This window comes from Miniopterus natalensis, chromosome 11 (genome assembly GCF_054644295.1).
Source record: "Miniopterus natalensis isolate mMinNat1 chromosome 11, mMinNat1.hap1, whole genome shotgun sequence".
Taxonomy (NCBI): domain Eukaryota; kingdom Metazoa; phylum Chordata; class Mammalia; order Chiroptera; family Miniopteridae; genus Miniopterus; species Miniopterus natalensis.
Genome location: NC_142091.1, coordinates 16,081,020 through 16,103,428, shown reverse-complemented (window position 1 = coordinate 16,103,428; position 22,409 = coordinate 16,081,020). Strand labels below are relative to the sequence as shown.

Here is a 22,409-nt window from a genome sequence, read left to right as displayed (position 1 = left end):
TTTTGTGTGTGTGACCAAAACATTTAAAATATATATTTTATTGCTTTGTTTTTTTGTAATCAAAACATTTACATTATATATTTTATAGAAAAAAAACTACCAGAATTTATAAGAAAATGTAGTAAATAGTTTAATATAAAATAAATATAGAAAGAATCAATAGCTTTTCTCTATATTAGCAGTAAGGATAGAGAGAAATGGGGAAATATTCTATTCGATGAAGCAATAAAAGATATAAAATCACAGGAATACATTTAATAAGTAAGGCATAGAACTTAAATTAAGAAAACTATTAAATCTTAACACAGAAAACAAAACATGAACAAATTTTTTAAATATTCCATATTTTAGAATACAAAGGCCTTATATTCTAAAAATATCAATTCTACCAAAATTAATAGATAAGTTTAATGCATTGTCAATTATAGTCTCAACAAGTCTTATCAACACAATAATTTTATTTTATTTATTTTTTTGTTTTGTGTTTTTTAAATTTATCTTTATTGTTGAAAGTATTACAAATGTCCCCCTTTCCCCCCATTGATCCCCTCCATCTTGTACCCCTCCCTCCGAGCTTTCACCCCACTACTGATTGTGTCCATGGGTTATGCATACATGCATGTAAATTCTTATGTAAATCTCTCCCCACCCACCCACCTCAAAACGGTAATTTTAAATTCATACTGAAGAATAAATGCCTACAATAGCCCCAAGATGCTTGGTTAAGAAGACTACTGGGGAGAAGCCAGATATTACTACAAATATAATGCACTATAATTAAAATTCTTATTTCCATAAGAACAAACAATGATTTGGGAGTCATAATAGAGAATAAGAAAATTCTGATTTAGAGAAGTAAATCTGTGCACATAAGTTTTAATATATCACAAAATCGTATTTTAATTCAATGGAGAAATAATGGTTTATTTAATAAATGGCACTAACCACCTGGAAGACAATAAAATTAAATCCCATCTCACAACAACAACAAAATTCTAGATCAATTAAAAGCTTAAAATGTAAAAAACAGAACAATAAATATTTTAGAAAAAGATCTAGGAGAGTATTTGTACGCCTGAACCAAAATTGGCAAACAAACACACACAGAAAGATATAAAGATATATTTGACTTTGTATGATATAAAGCTGAATTAGAACTGTCAGAATGGTGTGTAGAATACAATTTTGTTTTAGTAAAAATGTGTGTGTGTGTGATGCACTCCTGTGACATTCTGCCAGTCTCTCTATCCCCAATACCACTACGCTCTTTTAGACCATTATGATCAATAGTCTAGAATTATTTCAGCAGCCTCTTAACTAATTTTTCTGCTTTCCACTCTCTCTGCAATCAATTCTCTACACACTCATTCAAAATCATAAATCTCATCATATCAGTTCTCCGATACAGCCTTTATTATGGCCCCTCCTCATCACTCCCAATTTCCCTACTACACATCTCTGCGCAAGCCATGATGAACGACTTGGCGCTTCCTGAACATGTTCAATAACCTCTCTCACTTACAGGCTTCTGTACATGCTAGTTTTATGATTGGTTTTGTTATTTAATATAATTCTGTCCTCCCACCTACCCCACTTAGCCAATTATGTTCTTAGACTCATCTTGCAGATCATTCCTTGACGCTCCAAGACTGAGATAGATGCCTCTGCTTTTTCAGCTTTCAAAGTACTTTCTGACTATTTCCATCTTAGTATTTATCACACAACAGCTGCTGGCTTGTTCACTCACTCAACCAGACTTAACCTCTTTGAAGACAAAAGTTCACCATTTATTCATTTCTTTGTTAAAAAAAAAAATGAGAACACCTACTCTGTATCCGGCTCAGTGCTGGGCACTGCTGATAGTACAGTGATCAGAACAGACGTGGTCTCACCCTTATTGAGCTATGTGAAAGATAAAATCATCGAGTAATTGTACACATAACCCCACTACTGTTCAAGTAAACACATGATGACAGGTGTTATGATAAGGTGGAGAATGCTATGAGAGTATCTAACACAGGCCTAATGTAATCTACTGGATCAAAGAAAGTTTCCTTTAAAAAGTGACACATCTGAAATATAAGTAAAAGTCAACTAGGCAGCAAGAAAGAGCAGACAGGAGAGGGAAGAAAACCATTCCAGACCAAAGGAACATTATGCAAAAGTCTTGAAAGACAAACTAACATGGAGCATTTGAGAAGCTAAATGAAGACCACGATTTGTCACTCTAATACCTGACACAGTACCTTCTCTGTACTGAGTGAATAGATAAAAGAGTAAATCAACTAATGAATGAACAAATAAATATAGCTGTGTGTCAGACCATATGTCTATGTATTATATATAAGTATATACTACATATAATACATATATAATACATAGAGTATATATATACTCACATAGTGTGTATATGTGTAGTTCTTCCATTGCTGCTTTTCATACCCTTCAATACTTGCTGGCAGGCCTTTTTACACATGCATGAGAAAGTTGTGCTAATTTAATAGGTGTGAATGCTAAGTATTTGATGAATTCTTGTTCCTTTGCCAACAAATAGCCAGAGGTAAGAACTAAGAAAGGAAGAGACTAGCCTGCCAGCGTGGGTCAGTGGTTGAGCACTGACTCATAAACCAGAAGATCTGGGTTTGATTCCTGGTCAGGGCACATGCCTGGGTTGTGGGCTGGATCCCCAGTAGGGAGCTTACAAAAGGCAACTGATCAATGACTTTCTCTCAGCACTGATGTTTCTTTCTCTCTCTCTTCCTTTCCCTTCCTCTCTCTGAAATCAATAAAAACATATTAAAAAAAGAAAGAAAAAAAAGAAATTAACAGACTTGAGAAACCAGAAGATTCCACCAAAAAACTACTAGAACTGATAAATGAATTCAGTAAAGTAGCAGGATACAAAATAAATATCCAGAAATCAGTTGCATTTTTATACACCAATAATTACCTATCCAAAAGGGAAACTAAGAAAACAATCCCATTTACAATTGCATCAAAAAAATAAAACACTTAGGAATAAATTTAACCAATGAGGTAAAAGATTTGTGCTCAAAATATTATAAAACACTGAAGAAAGAAGTTGAAGAAGATACAATAAGTGGAAGCATATACCATGTTCGTGGATAAGAATTAACATAATTAAAATGTCCATACTATCCAAAGCAATCTGTAGGTTCAATCCAATTCCTATCAAGATACCAATGGCACATTTCACAGAACCAGAACAAATATTCCAATAGTTTATACTGAACCACAAAAGACCCCAAATATCTTGATAAATCAAGCCACCTGATATCAAACTGTACTACAAGGATGCAGTAATCAAAACAGCATGGTACTGATATAAAAATAGACATATAGGTCAATGGAACAGAATAGACAGCCCAGAAAAAACAACATGCCTTTATGGTCAATTAATATTCAACAAAGGAGACAAAAACATACAATGGGATAAAGACAGTCTATTCAATAAACAGTGTTGGGAAAACTGAACAGATGCATGCAATAAAATGAAACTAGACCACCTGCTTACACTGTACACAAGAATAAGCTCAAAATGGATTAAAGATTTTAATGTTAGACTTGAAACCACAAAAATCCTAGAAGAAAAATAGGCAGTAAAGTCTCAGACATTTCTCATAGCAACAGGAAACAAAAGAAAAATAAACAAAGGGAGGACATGAAACTAAGTTTTTTTCACAGCAAAGGAAACCATCAACAAAATGAAAAGACAACTCACTGAATGGGAGAATATATTCTCCAATGATACATCTGGTAAGGGATTAATATCCAAAATTTCTAAAGAACTTGTACAACTTAATAGCAGAAAAACAACAACCCAATTTAAAAATGAGCAAAGGACCTGAATAGACATTTCAAGGAGGAAATACAGGTGGTCAATAGACATATGAAAAGATGCTCAATGTCACAAAACATCAGAGAGATGCAAAATAAAGCCACAATGAGATATCACCTCACACTTGTCAGAATGGCTATTATCAATAAATCAACAAACAACAAATGTTGGGGAGGATGTGGAGAAAAGGGGACCCTCATGAACTGTTGGTGGGAATGCAGACTCATGCAGCCACTGTGGAAAGCAGTACAGAGGTTCCTCGAATAATTAAAAATGGAACTGCTTTATGACCCAGCAATTCCACTTCTGGGAATATATCTGAAGAAACCTGAAACACTAATTCAAAAGAATATGTGCACCCCCTATGTTCATTGCAGCATTATGTACAATAGTCAAGATTTGGAAGCAGCCCAAGTGCCCATCAGTAGATGAGTGGATATAAAAGCTGTGGTCCATTTGCACAATGGAATACTACTTGGCTGTAAAAAAGAAGGAAACCTTTTGAGACAGCATAGATGGACCTGGAGAGCATTATGCTAAGTGAAATAAGCCAGTCAGAGAAAGACTAGTACCATATGATTTCACTCAAATGTAGAATGTAATGAACAAAATAAATTAACAAACAAAATAGAAACAGACTAATAAACAGAAAACAGACTGACAGCGGTCAGAGGGAAAGGGGGGTGGGGCTGGATAATAAAGGTGAAGAGATTAAGCAAAACAAACAAACAAACAAACACCTCATAGACACAGACAGCATGGTGATTACCAGAGGGGGAGGAGGTTGAGGGGAGAAGAGGGTACAGGGGGGATAAATGGTGATGGAAGGAAACTTGACTTGGGGTGGTGAACACAATACAATATACAGATGGTATATTATAGAATTGTACCCCTGAAACCTATAGAATTTTATTAACCAATGTCCCGCCAATAAGTTCAATTTAAAAAAAAGAGAACAGCAGTAAAGAAAAAAGAAATGGACCCAGGCAGCACATGCAGAATCAGGCAGCTCCATCGGAGGCTGGCCACCTGTCGGGTGACTAAGCGCATCACATCCCCCGGCCTGCCTGCCCCGGCACCCTGGCAGGCTGCTAGGGAAGACAAGCCAAGAAAGGATGCACAGACAGGAGCTAATGACAAAGAGGCGCTGCGGGCGCACCCGCCTCAGCCCCGTGCCACACCTGGCCCCTGCCTCTGAAACGCAATCTGCCACATTGTGAAAAGGTGGCAGTGGCTCACAGGCTTTCCATCTCCCTGCAGAGATGTCCTCTCATCATTTCTTTTACATGCGCTCTCATCAGTCTTTTACCTATTGGCTAAGAGGGGAGGGGAGGGAATTACTATGCAAATAAATGAATTCTGGCTTCTGCTGTTGATGACCAGCCCTATTCGAATTGGAGGCCACAAAAGTGGCAGCAGGAGAGCATAATTTCCACAAGGGTGAATTCTCAGGGGGGTTACTGGGAGCTGTTAATCACTGCTAATGACTCTTTAATTGTTACGCTTTTTACAGTGGCTAACTTGTGATTCCCACTCAACTGCTCCAACCCAGTCTTGGGAGCTACGCCGCTATCCAATTTGTACAGAGGATTAAATTTTGGAATACAAATTATGTTTTGGCAAAGAAATTAAAATGATTGAAATCTGAAAAAAATTTTAAACTTTCCTATTAAATTAGGTAACAAATACTTGACCAAAGGCCTAAAATACAGGAGTGGGCAAAAGTAGGGTTACAGTTGTGAGTACCACTGTGCCATTGTGACCTTCTTTTGAGTTAATAAATCTATTATAATAACTGTAACCTGCATGCCTTTTTCATATGAACTATAAACCTACTTTTGCCCACCCTTGATGTGTTTCAGTAGCCAAATAGCATCAGACTTCATGTGTGACAGAAATTAGTGACGCATCCATGACATAGCTCTTACAGTAGCATCTGACGGCACTTACAACATTCACAAGCAAGCCATCCTAATACTTTTATACTTCTGGAGGATGACAGCAAGTAACTGTACGTTTATTTAAAAGAGAACTTGCAGATGTGTCATTTCACATGTCAAGGCATGAAGTCAACAAGCACACTGGAACGTCACTAGTAACTCGGTCTCACTTCCCTGGAAACAGAGTGGCCCTCGTAGAAAGTCCTCTGTCCTCTGCTTACACATCACTGGTGATGAGGAGAAGCTCCTGGAGCTTGCTCTTCCCATACTGACTCTAGTGATCACCAAGTTACTTTCTCCTTCCACCAAGGAAAAATCTACTGCTATAACTTTAGTCAACTAATTCTATTATTTCCTCTGTGGTGCTATGAACACATCTGCCTGCTCTCCTCACAGAAATCCTTAAAAGTACCTGAAAACAGCTCTCATGTTCTCCTTTGTCTTCTCGTCTTATGTTTTCAAAGAACTAATTCAAAATGCATTAAAGGCAGCTCAGTTTCATAAAGATATAAAAAGCATGGGTACATGAGAAAGTGGACACACATAGTACCTATGACTTAGGACAAACTATGATTTGGAAGGAAGCAAGAAAGCAGTAGAGCTATAGGAGACCTATTTCAACTGAAAGGAGTTAATGTGGGATGCTGTTACACCCGGGTTACAGTCGTTTGCGTATATGTGCTCTAACCTGGGGAAACAGATGTCTGTATTTATTCCCATCACTAGAGAGTACACTTCAAGCTGTTTTCAGTCTCCTATTTCATGTATTTGTCATGCTCATTCACATTTTCCACACCCAGCTCCTCTTTGATAATGCATATATATAAGATGTTGAGCTGGGAAGGGAAGCAATTTAGGGTTGTGGGGGGAAAAAGTATCAGTGGCACATGTGGGGATTGAACACATAACCTCTGCCTCTTGCTTCATGGGTGAGGCCACCCTAGGAGTGGAGGAAGCTAGCATCCCAGGCACAGCAACTATTTGTATGTGTTAGTATCTCAAGTGCATCTGACCGGAACACTGGGATATGTCTGTCATACCACACTAGACATATTCTGCATATAGGACACAAGGGAAGCCTGAAACATGCAAGAATTAATAAAAGTTGTAATCTTTTAAATTGGGAGAGGAGGCAATATACAGCTGAATTCTTCCATTACTGTAAAGAAACTACAGTTTGTTTGATTTCATGGTTTATTTGGTGAAAAGGTTATGTTCTTATGAAATCTTTCACTTTTGGAACATTGCTGTATTCATTATTTTTGTGTCTCCTTCCACCTTTTGTAAATACTCATACATGCTTTACATAGTTGGATTCATAATGTAGTCATGTTCACAAAAACACTTGGTGTCTGGCTTTTTTGTTTTCATGGAGTATTTCATCTCTAGTGGATGCTGGCAGTGTTTGAAGTTGTCAGCTCTAGGCTGAGTCTTGCTCTGGGAAATTGTCTTCAGCTGAAGAGAGCTGCCTGGCCCAATGTCCTGCCCCCTCCCTGGGCAGTCTGCATTCAGAGACGGCTAGTCTGGGAGGTGGGGAGCTGTGATACAGAAATGAGGCTTCCTTGCCTCAGCGGGGGCAATTCTGAAGACATCAGCTGAGACCGTTGTGACTGCATCGCATAGCAGTTCAACCCCTCCCTCTCCCATTCTACTTTCTTCACATCCGAAAGGGGAGAATCTGGTAAAACTACTAAACTGGAAACACATGCTACCTTTTGTGAAAAAGGGATGACTCAAGAGGGTGGAGCCATGAACCACAAAGGATTCACCTGAGGCCTGGAAAGCTAAGGCCTTGGTTTGCCTGGCTGGGCCTTTGATCCTGAGGGCGCTGTCCAGCAGCATTCCTGCGCCCAGACCTCCATCTCCGAGTGTTTCCTGGGGAACCAGAGCTATGACAACATCATAAATATTTTCTCATTGAAACAGCTGTTTAATGTTCTCCTAAACAGATTTATCACACTTTAATTGACCATTTCCTTATAGTTGGACTGTTGGTTGTTGCCAATATTTTGTCAGTATAAAATGCACTCAGTAAACATCAAGCCTTTATTTAATACTTCTTTTTGTTGTTTTGAATTATTGCTTTAAAAAAAATCTGAAGTATGGGCCATTACTAAGACAAAGCTAAGAAGGTTTTCAGTCTATTGATACTAAGGCTTTACAGATTATTGTAAACGTAAGTCCAATAGTAAGATATACGATCAGGATACTAAGGAACTGGGACAGATTACTTTATGTACTACGGTGTCTTTGACCCAAGACGCAGATTAGGATGTTTGAGAGGCCGGAAGAGAACAGAATGGTATATAATTAACTTTGTAACTAATTCTACTGTATTTAGATGAATAAATCAGAACCTACGTGAGGTCAGGACCCTGTATAAAATAAATATTTGTTGAATATATGCATGAATGAATAAATGAATATTCAAGTTGCTTTAAATTTTAACTTAAATTTAAGGATGTTCATTCATGTAGCAATGTAGAAAAATGTAGACAATGTAGAAAATATGGATTAGATATTGAGACTTGGCTTTAAATTCTGAAATTGTTCCCATTCCAAAGCAAAAGTGACAGTGGCAAGTTTCAGTGATGGCACATATGAGCATATGTCAGGTCTTCCTTTATGCAGAAGCCAGAAGAGGGACTAAAAAGGAAGAGTTACAGGGGAATAACATTAAGTAATAGCTAATATAAGCACTCAGAGTCAACTAGAAAACAATAAACAAAGTTTGCTATTATTGCACCAAAACACACACTACGAATTCATGGACAGGGGTGTCAGAGAATAGATGATATTAGTGAAAATCCAAAACTTTAAATTTGAGGCAGATGAGGAAGGAAGACGTCAAGTTGGATATGGTATATCTGGTGAGATGCACTCGCAGATCCTACAGATGTAAGATTATTTTCCTGTTCCTGTCTTTTAGAATGACCCAGCAAGAATCATTTCTCAGTTCAGGCTGGTCACGCCCATGCCTTGTGAGCAGACCTTGCTCATTCCAACCTGTGCCCTGTCACTCACGTTCCCTGCCCTGGAACCTCCAGAAGAGAACAGCCCCTGCTGGGCAGCCATAAGCAGAGGGGACAAAGAGGAAGGCACCCTTTCTTAGGAAAGGAGAGGGAGGGCCCTTGTCGGTTTGGCTCATTGGTTAGAGTGCCAGCCTGAGGACTGAAGGGTCCAGGGTTCAATTCCAGCCAAGAGCACATACTTTGGTTGCAGGCTCAATCCATCCCCACCCCAATCAATGTTTATCTCTCTCTCTTTCATTCTCTCTCTCCCTTCCACTCTTTCTGAAAAGCAGTGGAAAAAATATCCTTTGGTGAAGATTAACAACAAAAAAAAAGAGAGAGAGAGGAGAGGGAGGAAAAAAATACAGAATCAACAGAAAAGAAATCGCACCAAATACTTTATTCTTATAGATATCTTAATAGGTAAGCTTAGGGCTACCTGACCCAAAGGAGATGTAAAACAAAACTGTCGGAATTTGGAGCTCTTCTTTTTCCCATAAACTTTTATCACTTTCCCACCACTCTTTAACTCCTAAAGAAAACAAAAGGTTACATGGGACATCGTTCTTAATATTTGAAAGCAAACAAAAATGCATTACCCAAAAGGTCAACCACTTCCAGTACTTGACAGGAAAAAGACATTACAAAGCTGTACAATCTTAAATTCACACACAGTGAACAATGTCACATTCTTTTCAAAAGACCTCTTTAGTGCGCTGCAGAAAAAAGTCCTAATTAAAAGGTTTTTTAAAAAAATGCTGGCTTTTCTCAGCCCATTCCAAGCCTGGCCAGACCACTGCTGCCATTTCCTCTCTAGCCTCCAGAAGGAGGTCAAAGGTCAACATAGTTTGTTTTTTTCTATCTCACTAACAGCGAAACGCTTGGCCTGGTGCCCTCGAAGGCAAATAGACATTTGAGATTTTTAGCCTGAGACTATGGTAACCTAGTTCTAAGTGCAAGTCTCACATTGTGGGCAATCTTCTTTATAAACAAGGAGCCAGTAAACTTAAATTCGGCTGTCTTCAGATCCCATACTCCAGTAAAGCTTACTACTAACATCCCTGCTTCACTAATCAGAGCTATCCGAAGACTTAGGATAAATAACAATGAGCAGTCAAGCTCCTGTGTGATAATGCCAAGATTTATTATATCCCACAAGTACCTCCTATTTGCCTAACATTTATACACTGTGTAAGCAGAAACATCGGTTTGTGAATACCACTGTTACTTGGATTTTTGCCTCCCATTAGCAACTGGATTCATCCCATCATTTAATTAAAGATTTGTCCCTCCAAAGGACCAGGAGGATTGTGAGGTTCATGACAGCATGGACGTGTATATATGTGAGAGTTTGCAGGGGTTGAGGGGGTGGGACAAGGAACATAAGGAGACCTGAGACGGCAGACCTGAGATGACATTTATCTGTCTCTTATGTTTGCTTATGGTCCTAAACAAGTTTGAAATTTGAGGATAATTCATTTAAACCCCATTATTTCAAAAAAAATTTTTTTTAAATATATCTTTATTGATTTCAGAGAGAGGACAGGAGAGGGAGAGAGAGAAATAGAAACATCAATGATGAGAGAGTCATTGATCGAGTCCGCAATGCGGGCATGTGCCCTGACCGGGAATCAAACCCCGACCTCCTGGATCCCAGTTTCGATGCTCAACCGCTGAGCACGCCCAGCCGGGCAACCCCATTATTTCTATACAACAATTAAGGTTTTACAGAATGTAATAATATGTATCTAAGACAAAAGCCATTTTTTTAATGATACATTCCAACAAGAGAGGGAATGAGTATCTAGCATGCGCTCAATGCACTGACCTATTATTAATTTAAAAATCTGGGCAGTGGTAATAATTTTAACCACATATAGTTATAGCCACAGGGTTTTCCATCATCTTTGAAGCAGTTCACTTCAAACTCCTATTAGCTCAATTTACAAACTAAACAGCTACTTAGTGCGGTGTCCTGTTCCAGGTGAAGATTCTGTTTAACTAATTGCACCCGCTGCTCTTTAGAGATGCAGAAAGCACTGCTACTAAATATAGCAACACTTTTATAGCACACTGCAATATTATCTAATGACTGATGACAGACTGTGGAAAATAATTTACCCTGGCTATTTAAAATGTCAGGGAAGCAATCAAAAAAAATCAAAGTCTGCAGAAGAGATGATGTCAATGATTGATGAGGCTTTTGAGTTCAGGGAACGTAGTTGGGAAATACAAAAATGCCATGACGTAAAAGGATTACAAGAAGAAAGGAATACGCCCTAGGGTAAATGTCAGTCACTACAGTATGAAGAAAATGGGTAACTTAAGCATTACAAGTAGGAAGCTGTTTTATTTTTTTATTTTCTGAAATGTGTGCTCTCATTCTTGAACAAAATTTTTCTATGTGCAAAAGAGTAAAGTGATCTGAAACATAGAAGAGCTGACCGCCTATTCTGATATCAATCACTCTGCAATATTAGAAAAACAAAACTAGCCCGGCCGGGCGTGGCTCAGCGGTTGAGCATCGACCTAGGATCCAGGAGATCGAGGTTTGATTCCCGGTCAGGGCACATCCCCGGGTTGTGGGCTGCAGCCGATCAATGACTCTCTCATCATTGATGTTTCTCTCTCTCTCCCCCTCCTTTCCTCTCTCTGAAATCAATAAAGATATGTTTAAAAAAAGAAAAAGAAAAACAAAGCTATGTTTAGACACCATTCTGATTCCATCTTCAAGGTCCATATCACTAAATCAGGCTATAAGACAGACTGCAAAACCTGAGGAAAATAAAATCCATAAATGGGCTCTAATATGGACACTGATTATATAGAATTTAGTGCCTTCACAGATAATATTAGAAAAAGCAAAATACACTCAAGTGTAAAAATAGACTACAAGCTCTTAAACTCACTTATGTTTGTTAGTTTAGTTCAGTTTTGATTTTTTAAATTGTGGCTATAACCAAGTAGAAATAGAAATTTCCTTTGGACTTATGATCTTTTTTTAAGTATAAATTTATTCAGCAATTTTTAGAAATGTTTTATTTTGATATAATTACAAACTTAGAAGAAAGTTGCAGTAATAGTATTTAAAAACTCTGTGTGTGTCTCTTTGTCTCTCTCTCTCTCTCTCTCTCTCTCACACACACACACACACACACACACAGAATTTGAGAGGAAGCAGTAGACATCACGCCCCTTACCCCTGAATACTGCAGTGTACACCTGCAGAGAACAGGGTGCTCCTTACATATCCACAGTGCAGTTATGAAGATGAGGACATTTCACTCTGGTACAATACTATTACGTAATCCACAGCTGACATGCACATTTCACTTATTGTCCCAATAATGTTTTCTATACCTTATTTTTCCCCTAGTCCAGGATTCAATTCAGGGTCATCCATTGTATTTGTTTGTCTTGTGTCTTTAGTTTTTCTTTTTCTAGAATAGTCTTTCTTTTGATTTCAAACAATATTTCTTGGGTACCTGCCCTTCTAGGCGCTCTGACTCACTACTGTGGTTACGAAGGGTTAAACATGGCCCCTAACCTCTAGGCGCCCACAGTCAAGGTGAAGAGAACCAGACAGAAACAATCAGGAAGCACATAATGAAATGTGCTACAATAAAAGTATAAGCGGGATTATTCTCATTTTTATCAGCTCAAAATCCTTGCTCTCTGGGTCTTACTTTCTCTCTCACATTTGGAAATAGGAAAATACTTCTATCTCCAGAATATTCATTGGCAACGTTTATCTATAAAATATTTTTAAATTCAAGGAGTTGGCCAGAGTAATACAACATATTACACAGCAATATAGTATATATATGTATATATATGCATATGTGTATATGTGTATATGTATGCATATGTATGTATGTGTGTGTGTGTATATGTATGTATATGTGTATATATGTGTGTGTGTGTGTGTGTATACACACACACAAGGTGTCTCAAAAAATGTATACATACTTTGAATAATTATAAAGGCAGTGTTTAGTAAAATATATCTCATTTTCAAAATGTAATAGAAATCAGCTGTTAAAGTGTGTATACATTTTGGGGGGACACTATTTATATATATATATATACACACACACACACACACACACACACACACACACACACACATACATTCTCACACACATAGTTTTTTTAAGAAACAGTAATGGAAGATGTGTTATAATTACCATTTATTTTCAGAAACAGAAAAACCCGCCATGGTAAAAGGAACTGTGCTCCTTTCCAGTAGTTGGAAAAGCTAAAATCAAACCCAACCTCAATCATTTATTAGCTAAGTGATCTTGAGTAACTCACAATTTGGGCCTTATTTCATCTGTAAAGTGAGATAACAAGTTAACTACAGAGTTTAAAAAGGTACAAAATAATATATATGAAAGTTTTCCTATAAATAATAAAGCACTGTATAGTTTCTATATATCTATATGTACATATGTGTGTATGCGCATATATATGTATAAACATGTCTGTCGACGTACTTATGTATATAGGTGTACATGTGTGTACCTGTACATAGAGACAGACAGAAAGGGAATGAGAAAAAGCTTAAATGTGCATTTGATTTGTGGACTGTTTTTACGACAGGCTGTTTCCTCTCACCGCATACAAGAGTTCTGAACCCCAAAGTTCTCGGCCTATTGGGGGGTGCTCCCACTCCTCTAAGGATGGCTGTCTCCCAGTGGCCACACGCAAGCAGCCTTCCATTCTGTCTGCTAAATAAAGAAGTTTTCTTCATGCCGTGTGACTGTCCCATGAGCCTCAAGGCTGACAGCGGCAGGGGGCCCGGATTGGGCCTGCCGTCCCCACTGTCCAGTCCCTGCAACCAGCACAGGCCTGGCACACAGACGGGACTCAACAAACATCTGTGAAATGGTCAAACACAACAGGCCTTTGTCCAGCCCCAAACACGACGACATGGCAACTTCTTCAGGCAACTGCTACTCAGGCCGCTGTGGGAAACCAGAACAGCCATCAGCCTCCTCCTATAGGGCGAACGGCGTGTAAAAAAAGTTCTTTCCTGCGGTTTCCAATCCAGAAACACCACTGAAACAACGTAAATACTATAGTCACGCAGAAATCCTATTAGAATTGCTTAAATGAGTTAAAAATGATTATCATTAACATATGACTGATTTAAGCCCTTCCCACTCTTTTGTATTCCATTCCATTCCATTTCTTCACAGCACACATCACTCTGAAGTTATCATTTTTGTTATCTGTGTGGGTTTTCTATTGTCTGCCTTCCCACTTTCTGTCTGTTTTTCTCCCCGCTGGTACCTGAAAAAAGCAGATACTCAAAAAATATTTATATTCATAAAATAAAGTATTTGAAAAGAGTTTCTTTGATAAGGCAAACATTCTCTACAATATTATATACACACATCTCTGGATTAATAAGCCTTTTCCCGTAGTTAATACAATAATAAAATTTAGCCCAGCTGAAGCCCCAGTGATCTTTTAGAGCCTTTAGACTAAAGAAGCTTTGTAGATTTGCAACACATTAGAATCTCTTGATTACTAAATTTGCTGTCTAAAAAATTAAGCTCAACTACGGCAAGAAAGCAAAAAGTAGTGACGAATTAAGAGAGGTGAACCATTAAATGCTTGGCAGATCTGCAGCATCCCTTTTTATTACTATGTAGGATTGATAATCAGAGTAATGAAAAAGAAAGGGTCTGAAAACAAACCAAAAAGGAAGTTAATGAAAAACAGTCCAAAGCCCTAGGAGTGAATGAAGAATATTGGAGGAAATACATGAAATCAGAAGAAACAGCATGAAAAATAGAAAAATGATGGCGATCTGGGGCATTTTCAGTTACAATGTTCCTGGGCACTAATCACTCGGAGTAGCTCATGAGAATCCGGATCATTTGTCACTGCTCTGCCGGCTCTTGGCTGAAATCCCTCTTGACCCTCCTCTGTAACCCTACAGTGACTCCACTTTAGGAAACTCACAGACAAGCATAAACTTCCCTCTCCCATAGCAGCTGCAAACTCACTCGGTCGCCCACCTTCTTTCCCCGCAGGCTAAATTTGTCCTCTTGTGATTAATAGGATTTTGGGGGCCTAACAGTAGCAGAGAGAGAGATGTTACTAAAGCCAGCATTGTGCTCAAACTACATGTGACCCGCTACCTCTGACACTGGTTGAAAAACACACGTCGGAGCAAAGTTAGTTAATGGCATAAGATGAAGAAAGGGGGGGATCAACTGAGAACTGGATATGCCCACTTCTGCAGACAGAAGAAAATCAGAAAAGAAAAGCGTGCCATCACAAATGTACGGTTTAGAAGGTGGCCGTGTAAATCAGCAGTCCTCAGCATCAAGGAGATTTGGTAAAGATACAAAGAAAGGAAAAAAAAAAAAAGAGAGAGAGAAAGAGAGAGAGAAACAGGACTAGAGCACTGAGTATGTAGCAGGAGGCATCAGCCTGAATCCAGAAGACAAAGGGCAGCGATGGAAGCAGGGCCCCCATTCCTGTTTATGGTTCAAAAGCAGAACTAAAAGCCCTAAAGAGAAATGGGGTAAGTAAAACAGAACTGAGTAGTGTTCAGGCAGCAACTCTCCCGCAGAAATAAGACAAAATAAGGCAGTAACCCTCTCACAGAAAAAAGACAAATAACCCAGATTCTAGAACCTCAAGTACCCGTAACTGTAGCTGGGTACCAGAATTAAACTAGAACTTCTTCAGCATCTTTGCCCAAGAACAGGGACAGCCTTGGAGTTAAGGTATCAAGTCATGGCCACACACCACAATTACCTGGGGGGTTTATTCTTAAAAACACAAATTCCCATTACCCATCCTAAACATATATGGGGGTGTAGTGTTTACAGGCCTTTCTTTTTGTGAATATCTCCCAGGCGATCCTACTATACGGTCACTAGTGGAATCCACTGTTCCAGGGTCTGGAGTAGAGGTAATTACTCCTGAGATTAATTCAGACCTAGAGTGTAAAACATATCCCTCTAGAAGAGCAAAAGCATAAATTCATCAATGTTAAAATAAAAACTGATATTTTTGGAGTTGGCTTTTCCTCATCTTTTCCTTGTCTGGCTCTGGACAAGATTCAATCCTGACCAGTATGTAGGAGTCAGAAATCACTTCAGCATTATTGGTTATGAAAATCACACCTGTTTTCTCCTCAAACGACTACTACATATGCCCCATTGGCTTTTTTCCATGTCTGTTATCAACACCCCTCGCTTCAAATGGAATTCTCCCTCATACCATGCATGCTGCGTCTCTTCTGTGGGGACCCACAGCTGGTTCTTCTGACTCCCCTTCTCTATGTGGGAGGGGCAGCCTGACCCTTCATGTCCCCAGCCATTCTCTGTCTCCCAACCACCTACCCAACTGAGTCTGAACCGTAACAGTGGTGGATAACAATGCACGAGCTGCCCGTAACAGCTAAAATAAAACGCATTTATAACGCAGGGAAAAATTCTGAGTATTTCCAAATCTACATCTTTCTTCACACAGGACAACTACTATGTCTCATCTTAAAGTTAAGACCAGGCTTAGTAGAGCTACAGAGAAAAAAGCATGTTGTTAGGCCAGAAATCAGAAGTTTGGGCTCAATCATACATTTGAACACCTAACTACCTACTATTACCAGTAACTGAAATAGGAATGGAGAACACTGAAACACCTATGAAAATCACCCACAATACAATAGCCATCCGAAGCTCTCATTTGGAAAATAAAACATATGGGGATATTTAATATGGGGTTTATGAAAATAAAATCAAGAGAGATCAGTATATTTACTTTTGAAAAATAGACTGACAATGAGACAATAAAGGGAACAAACCATATATAAAAAGTCTTAAGTTGAATAACAATTTTATTGTGACACATAAAATGCTACTCACTAAATTAATTAAATAAACTGTGATAGAAACGCTGTCAAAAACACTTAAAATTGGCTGAAGATCTGAACTCTAGGCTAATAAGAATGACAACTCATCTAGCATAGAACCTAGGATATTTGAATTTAACTCTAACCTTACTTAAAAATTTCATTAATTTGCAGGATATATAAATAGCATGTTATTAAAATGTATAGTTGAGTCAAAATTAGAACTATGCAGCAAAGAGCAATGAAATCAGAAATAAAATAATGGGGAGAAAAAATAGAAGCACAGGCAAGAAATGATTAGTTCAATGAATAATAGTCATCCAGTATAAAGAAACAAGTGGGGGGGAGGGGAAAAGGAAGGTGGTGTGTTCACTGGAGCTAAAAGATTCAAAAGACCAAAACAGTATTTCAATTAAAAAGCAAATGTGCCAAATCACTATGAATTTACTCCATGAGACGGCAACAAAAATGAGCTATGAGTTTGACATATGAAATTATGTGGACCCACAGTCATTTCACATAGTAAGGAGAGAATAAGCTTCTCTCTAACTCCGAGAGAAAAACCGAGATAATGACTACTCTTTTGTAACAGAAGTGGGCGAGTGGGCCGTGAGTCATGCAGCAGACCCTGACGTCGGAGATTCATAGTCTTCCTGCCTTCCCCACAAGCTAATGCTGTGGCCCCATCCAAGCAGCTTGACCTATCTGTTTTTTCATTTCTTCGGTTCAAAGTCAGACATAATCTTCCATGTTAGGGACTGTGTAGATATTAAAAAGAAGTGATGCCAGCTCCTGATAAAAGAGCAATAACAGATTTTTTAAGAGGCTTGAGAAAGCTGTTATGAGAATGACCTAAGTAACAGGAGTTTTAGTTAAGTGACATGGCTCACTGGCCACTGATAGTGTTGAAAGGAATTAAACCATGGCAAGCTGAGGACCGGGATAGCATAATGATATTAGCAAAGATTGCCTGTGGTGTCTTATCATCTGTACATCTTCAACAAACAGGATTACAAGTCCTCACTTCGAAGCTATACCCAAATTCCTAAGAGATTTCATTTCCCACTATATAATGCTCACTAACTCCATCCTGGGAATTTATTTTTTATCAAATCAAAGAGAAGGATTCTACTTATCGGTACCATGGATCATTTATGCTAAATATAGGACTAAGAACTTTTTAAGCAGTGTATAAATTCAGTCATAAGATCTTGGAAAAACACAGAGAAACAACATTCTTATAGTTTGCATATGTTGACATTGTAAGGTGATAGGTGCTATTTTTGTTTATTAAAAGGGAAAGGCACATCTATTAGAATGATTAAAATCCAAAAACTGATGATACCAATTTCTGGAGAGGAAGAAGAGAACGGTACAGCCGTTGTGGGTTCGATTCCCGGTTGGGGCACATACCTGGGTTTTCGGTTCGATCCCCGGTTGGGGCACGTACAGGAGGCAACCGATCGATGTTTCTCTCTCACGCCCATGTTTCGCTCACTCTCTCTCTCCCCCTTCCTCTCTCTCTAAAATTAATAAAAAAATATCCTTGGGTAAGGGTTAAAAAAAATAGATTAGGTAAATCATTCCAGTTCCTGTAACTAGTAAGCCATAGAATTATGTTTTCAAGCCAAGTACCCTGGCTGGTTTTTGCTCCAAACCACTACACTGTAATACGCTTATTAAATCAGTTAATAAATCAGGGCGCCTCCAACCACCTTAGCTCTAATTCATCTCATTAAAATACTGACACTATCTACTTTTAATGAAAGAGGACCAGTTATAAGTTACAGTAACAAAACTATGCTGGCAGAATTTATTGACTGCTATCAATCTTAATTCATCAATAAAACCAGTAAATGGTTATTACACCAACTAGTTCTCCAAGATGCTAAATATGTTAAACATATTCCAATTCGCTAAACAGTATATGATTACGAGTTATTCTGAGAAAACCCCCAAGATGATCTTAACCCTAAGTAAGGCTGGTTAATTCTTCAGTTTTATGGCCAACTAAAAGGCTGCTAAATGCACATTCCAAATCACAATAAAACCAAAAAGTACATGCAAGTTAACATATAAGCAACAAATTATTGCTTATTAAAAAGCAAGCAACAACAAAAAGCTCCGTACCAGCTAATGATTCTGGAATCTGTGGTACTTTGTGGAGAGCTCTGGTTTCATAGTGTTTCAGAGTCCCTGATACCAGGGAAATACTGGGAGGTAGAAGCCCCAAAGGTCAAAGCCCTCCTCACCTTCCCAACAAATCATCCCATGACAACATTACTCTGATTCTGACTTTACAGGTGCTAAGTTTTTGGAAACAATAAAGCCCCACTCTAACAGAAGACCTTTGAATGAATATTCTTTCACAACTCATGTCCTTCCTGATTATTTTGAGAGAAAAAGCACTGAACAAAGGCAGTATAAGACTATACTTTGTTAATACTTAGTAAATAACTGATGTGTCTTGTTTTCCCCATCGCTATTTATCCCCTCTAGCCCCTCTTCCACCTCCACCCACCCCCTCCCCTCACCATCACCATAACTGATGCTTATTAAAATAGCAAACCTTAGTTTGCTATATTTCATCGGTGAGTAAATTGCCTAGAGTTCCCACGTCCATCCTAGTGTGGAACGCCTTTTCCTACACTTTCTACTCCACTCACAGTTCTTTTTTTTAATATGTGTGTTTATTGATTTTAGAGAGGAAGGGAGAGGGAGAGAGAGAAACATCAATGATGAGAGTCACTGATAGGCCGCCTCCTGCACGCCCCCCACTGGGGATCGAGCCCACAACCCGGGCATGTGCCCTGACTGGGAATCGAAACATGACCTGGATCCTAGGTCGATGCTCAACCGCTGAGCCCCACCGGCCGGGCTCCACTCACAGCTCTTGACACTCTACCCTGAAACACCCACAACCCCTTTAAAACTGAAGGAGTCATAACACTTGTTCATTTTAAATTGTGTTACGGCAAAGGGAGCTTTGCATTTTATTATCCTTCCCCCTTAGCTCTGTCTCTGCCCCCCAATTATCTAAATCCATGCCACAGGACCAGGCGGCGGCACGTGGTATAGACGCGTTCATGCTTTATCACAGATGCTTCGTCATACTATTAGACCGTCACAGTTCCCAAGGAAATGCTCGATGCTGCAACTCGCAAGCATATAAACACATTTTTACTACTTAATTGGAGCTAAAAATGGGCTTTGTAGATTATGGCTGGAAAAGGTTTACATTTTTCAGACAACGAAAATTAGAAGATCACTTTGGTATGCAAAAGACGTGGACCAAATAAAGCAATAAATTCAATGCTAAAAGTCTTCATCAGAGAGGGCATGGCTCACAACCATCTTTTCTGGTTTAAAAGCCTATTTAGAGTGCTATACTGCATGGTCCCAGGGGCTGCCAGGGCACCCAAATGAGCAAATAGATGCCAGGGAGCAGTCTGTACTTAATATTCCTAATTTGTAAATGATGAGACGGAAATAGCAACAACCAGTTTCTAAGCCAACAAAAGAGAAATAAATAGTAAAAAATCTTGCTGTCTGGAAAAAGTCCTTTCTTATTATTAGTGGGCATGAACCACTCTGTGATGAGCATGCGTGGTGGTTTTGGTTTTTGTTTTTGTTTTTGTTTTTGTTTTCAGGGAAGCTGGGACAGGACAGAGGCATCACTGGTCTTCTGCAGCAAGCTTGCTCCCTCTCTTCGGGTTCCTTTTTTATTCCATGCCAACCACTAGATTCAAACTTCAATGTGATGAGCCAGTAAATAATCAAACTATCTATAGGAGTTTATAGTAAATCTATAGAGATGATCATTTTGAAAACAGTAAAATTTGCTAGTCTGATCATATTTTCTGACTTATGACTGTAAATCTTTTTTGGTAACAGATGAAGTATAAATAACATAGAGATGAGTGAGCAAACACAGTTCTAGTCTCTACCATTTCTAGGTTAAGAAGGTGGGAAAAATATGTATTCACCACTCCCAACCCACCAATGTTCTAACCACATTCTGGTGATGAATATAAATCACAGAGTTGGAAAACTGCCCTCTGGCATCCACAGAGAAGGTTTCCAAGCATCCAAATTTCTCTTAACCTGGTCGAAACTATTTCTCCATGTCAACTCGCCACACTCAAAAATCACTTCCTTTCTTGTATAGTGCTTTTCTGTCCAGTGAGTTAATCAATTCTTGCATTCTCATAAATGATTACACAGGAGAATTTAAATGTAATTTTTTAGAAAGATAAAATCTAAGCAAACCAAGATTAATCATAGTTCAATGACTTGTTAAAAACAAAGCTCTCACTGAGCCCTGGCCAGGTGGTTCAGCTAAGAACATTGTCCTGATACGCCAAGATCAGGCGTTCGATCCCAGGTCAGGGCACATATAAGAAGTAACCAATAATGCATAAATAAAGTGGAATAACAAATCAATGTTTTTTTTCTCTCTCTCAAATCAATCTTTAAAAAACAGGGGGAAAAGCAAAGCTTTCATTGAATATGACCAATGAAGCTGTTATCTTTGTCCTCAGAGAGTCTATATTTCAAGAGTTCTGAAAGGACATTATTCAAAAGAGAATAGCTACCTCTTAGGCCCATAATTACCTGTTAGATCCAAGCCAGCATGTGGTCAACAGGTGACAGGCATTTAGTTTTACTCTTCAGAAATTTAAATCTTACAAGACTGCGCTTTTTACATTTTAGAAACAGCCCATGATTATGTAGAGGGGAATTTAATCAGACCTAATCTCTCTTTTCTAGAAAAAAAAAAGTAATATTTATGGAAATCCAAACCCTGTTATACAGTCACCTTCTAAATTATAAGCGCCTAGGTTAAATCTACTCATTCCCTAATATCATCAGGTTCTTTCTGCTCACCACTTAACCTGCATCTCACGGCAACTGTTGCAGGGCAACTAAGCTGTGCTGGGGGCCACAGCATCACCTGGTGTTGACCATGTCAAATTGTCCGACCTAGAGTCTGTGGATTTGACGAGTTTACAAGTCATGGTTCAGATGCCATTAGCACTCCTTGTATCTTTATTATCTTGAACACCTCATACTCCCTCTAACTCACTGATTCTCAAGGTAGGGAGCACAAGGAAAGGAGATGTGAGGGGCAAGGAAATGTTTATAAACTGGATAAGAGCAACTTTCCAGGATACTAAACATCCCTCTGCCAAGATTCTGATACAGCCTTCATACTGGGGCATCATCTCACCCACCCCTTGAAAATCACAATGTGTCAAGAGAAAAAGATGTTAATGATGGGAGATTCCTTGAAAAGACAAAATCAGAAAACTGTGAATAGCTCCTGGGTAATGCCTAATCCCTCCTCCTTTATTCGTGTCCCTCATATTCTCCAATAATATTTACTGGGTAGTACAACATCCCTACAGTCATCGTAAGACTGAGGTAAGTAAATATTTGGCCTTCCTTTACACTGTCTTGCAGCTATTACGGACAAACCGAGTATATATCTATATAACTCCCCACATAAAACTTCTATGTTCTTAGTACAGTATTTTGTATTTACAAAAGTTACCTATGATGAGAATGCAGTCATGGATGCTAGGGTGCCAGCTTGAGTGTAAAAGCCAGGTCTTCCTCTAGTAGTCAGATATATATGTTTAGAAAAATCTGGGTCGAGGTCACCTGGAATGTGTTTGTAGAAGAGACTCAGATGTCTCCAGGGAAAGTACTTTCCCTAAAGG

The 22,409-nt window shown here is 38.7% G+C and overlaps 1 protein-coding gene across 1 annotated transcript in view; it reads right to left on the bottom strand.

The window, feature by feature from the left end:
- The window catches only part of GUCY1A2 (guanylate cyclase 1 soluble subunit alpha 2), a 256,869-nt gene that overhangs the window by 195,471 nt on the left and 38,989 nt on the right, over nucleotides 1–22,409 (bottom strand). The window lies entirely within an intron of this gene.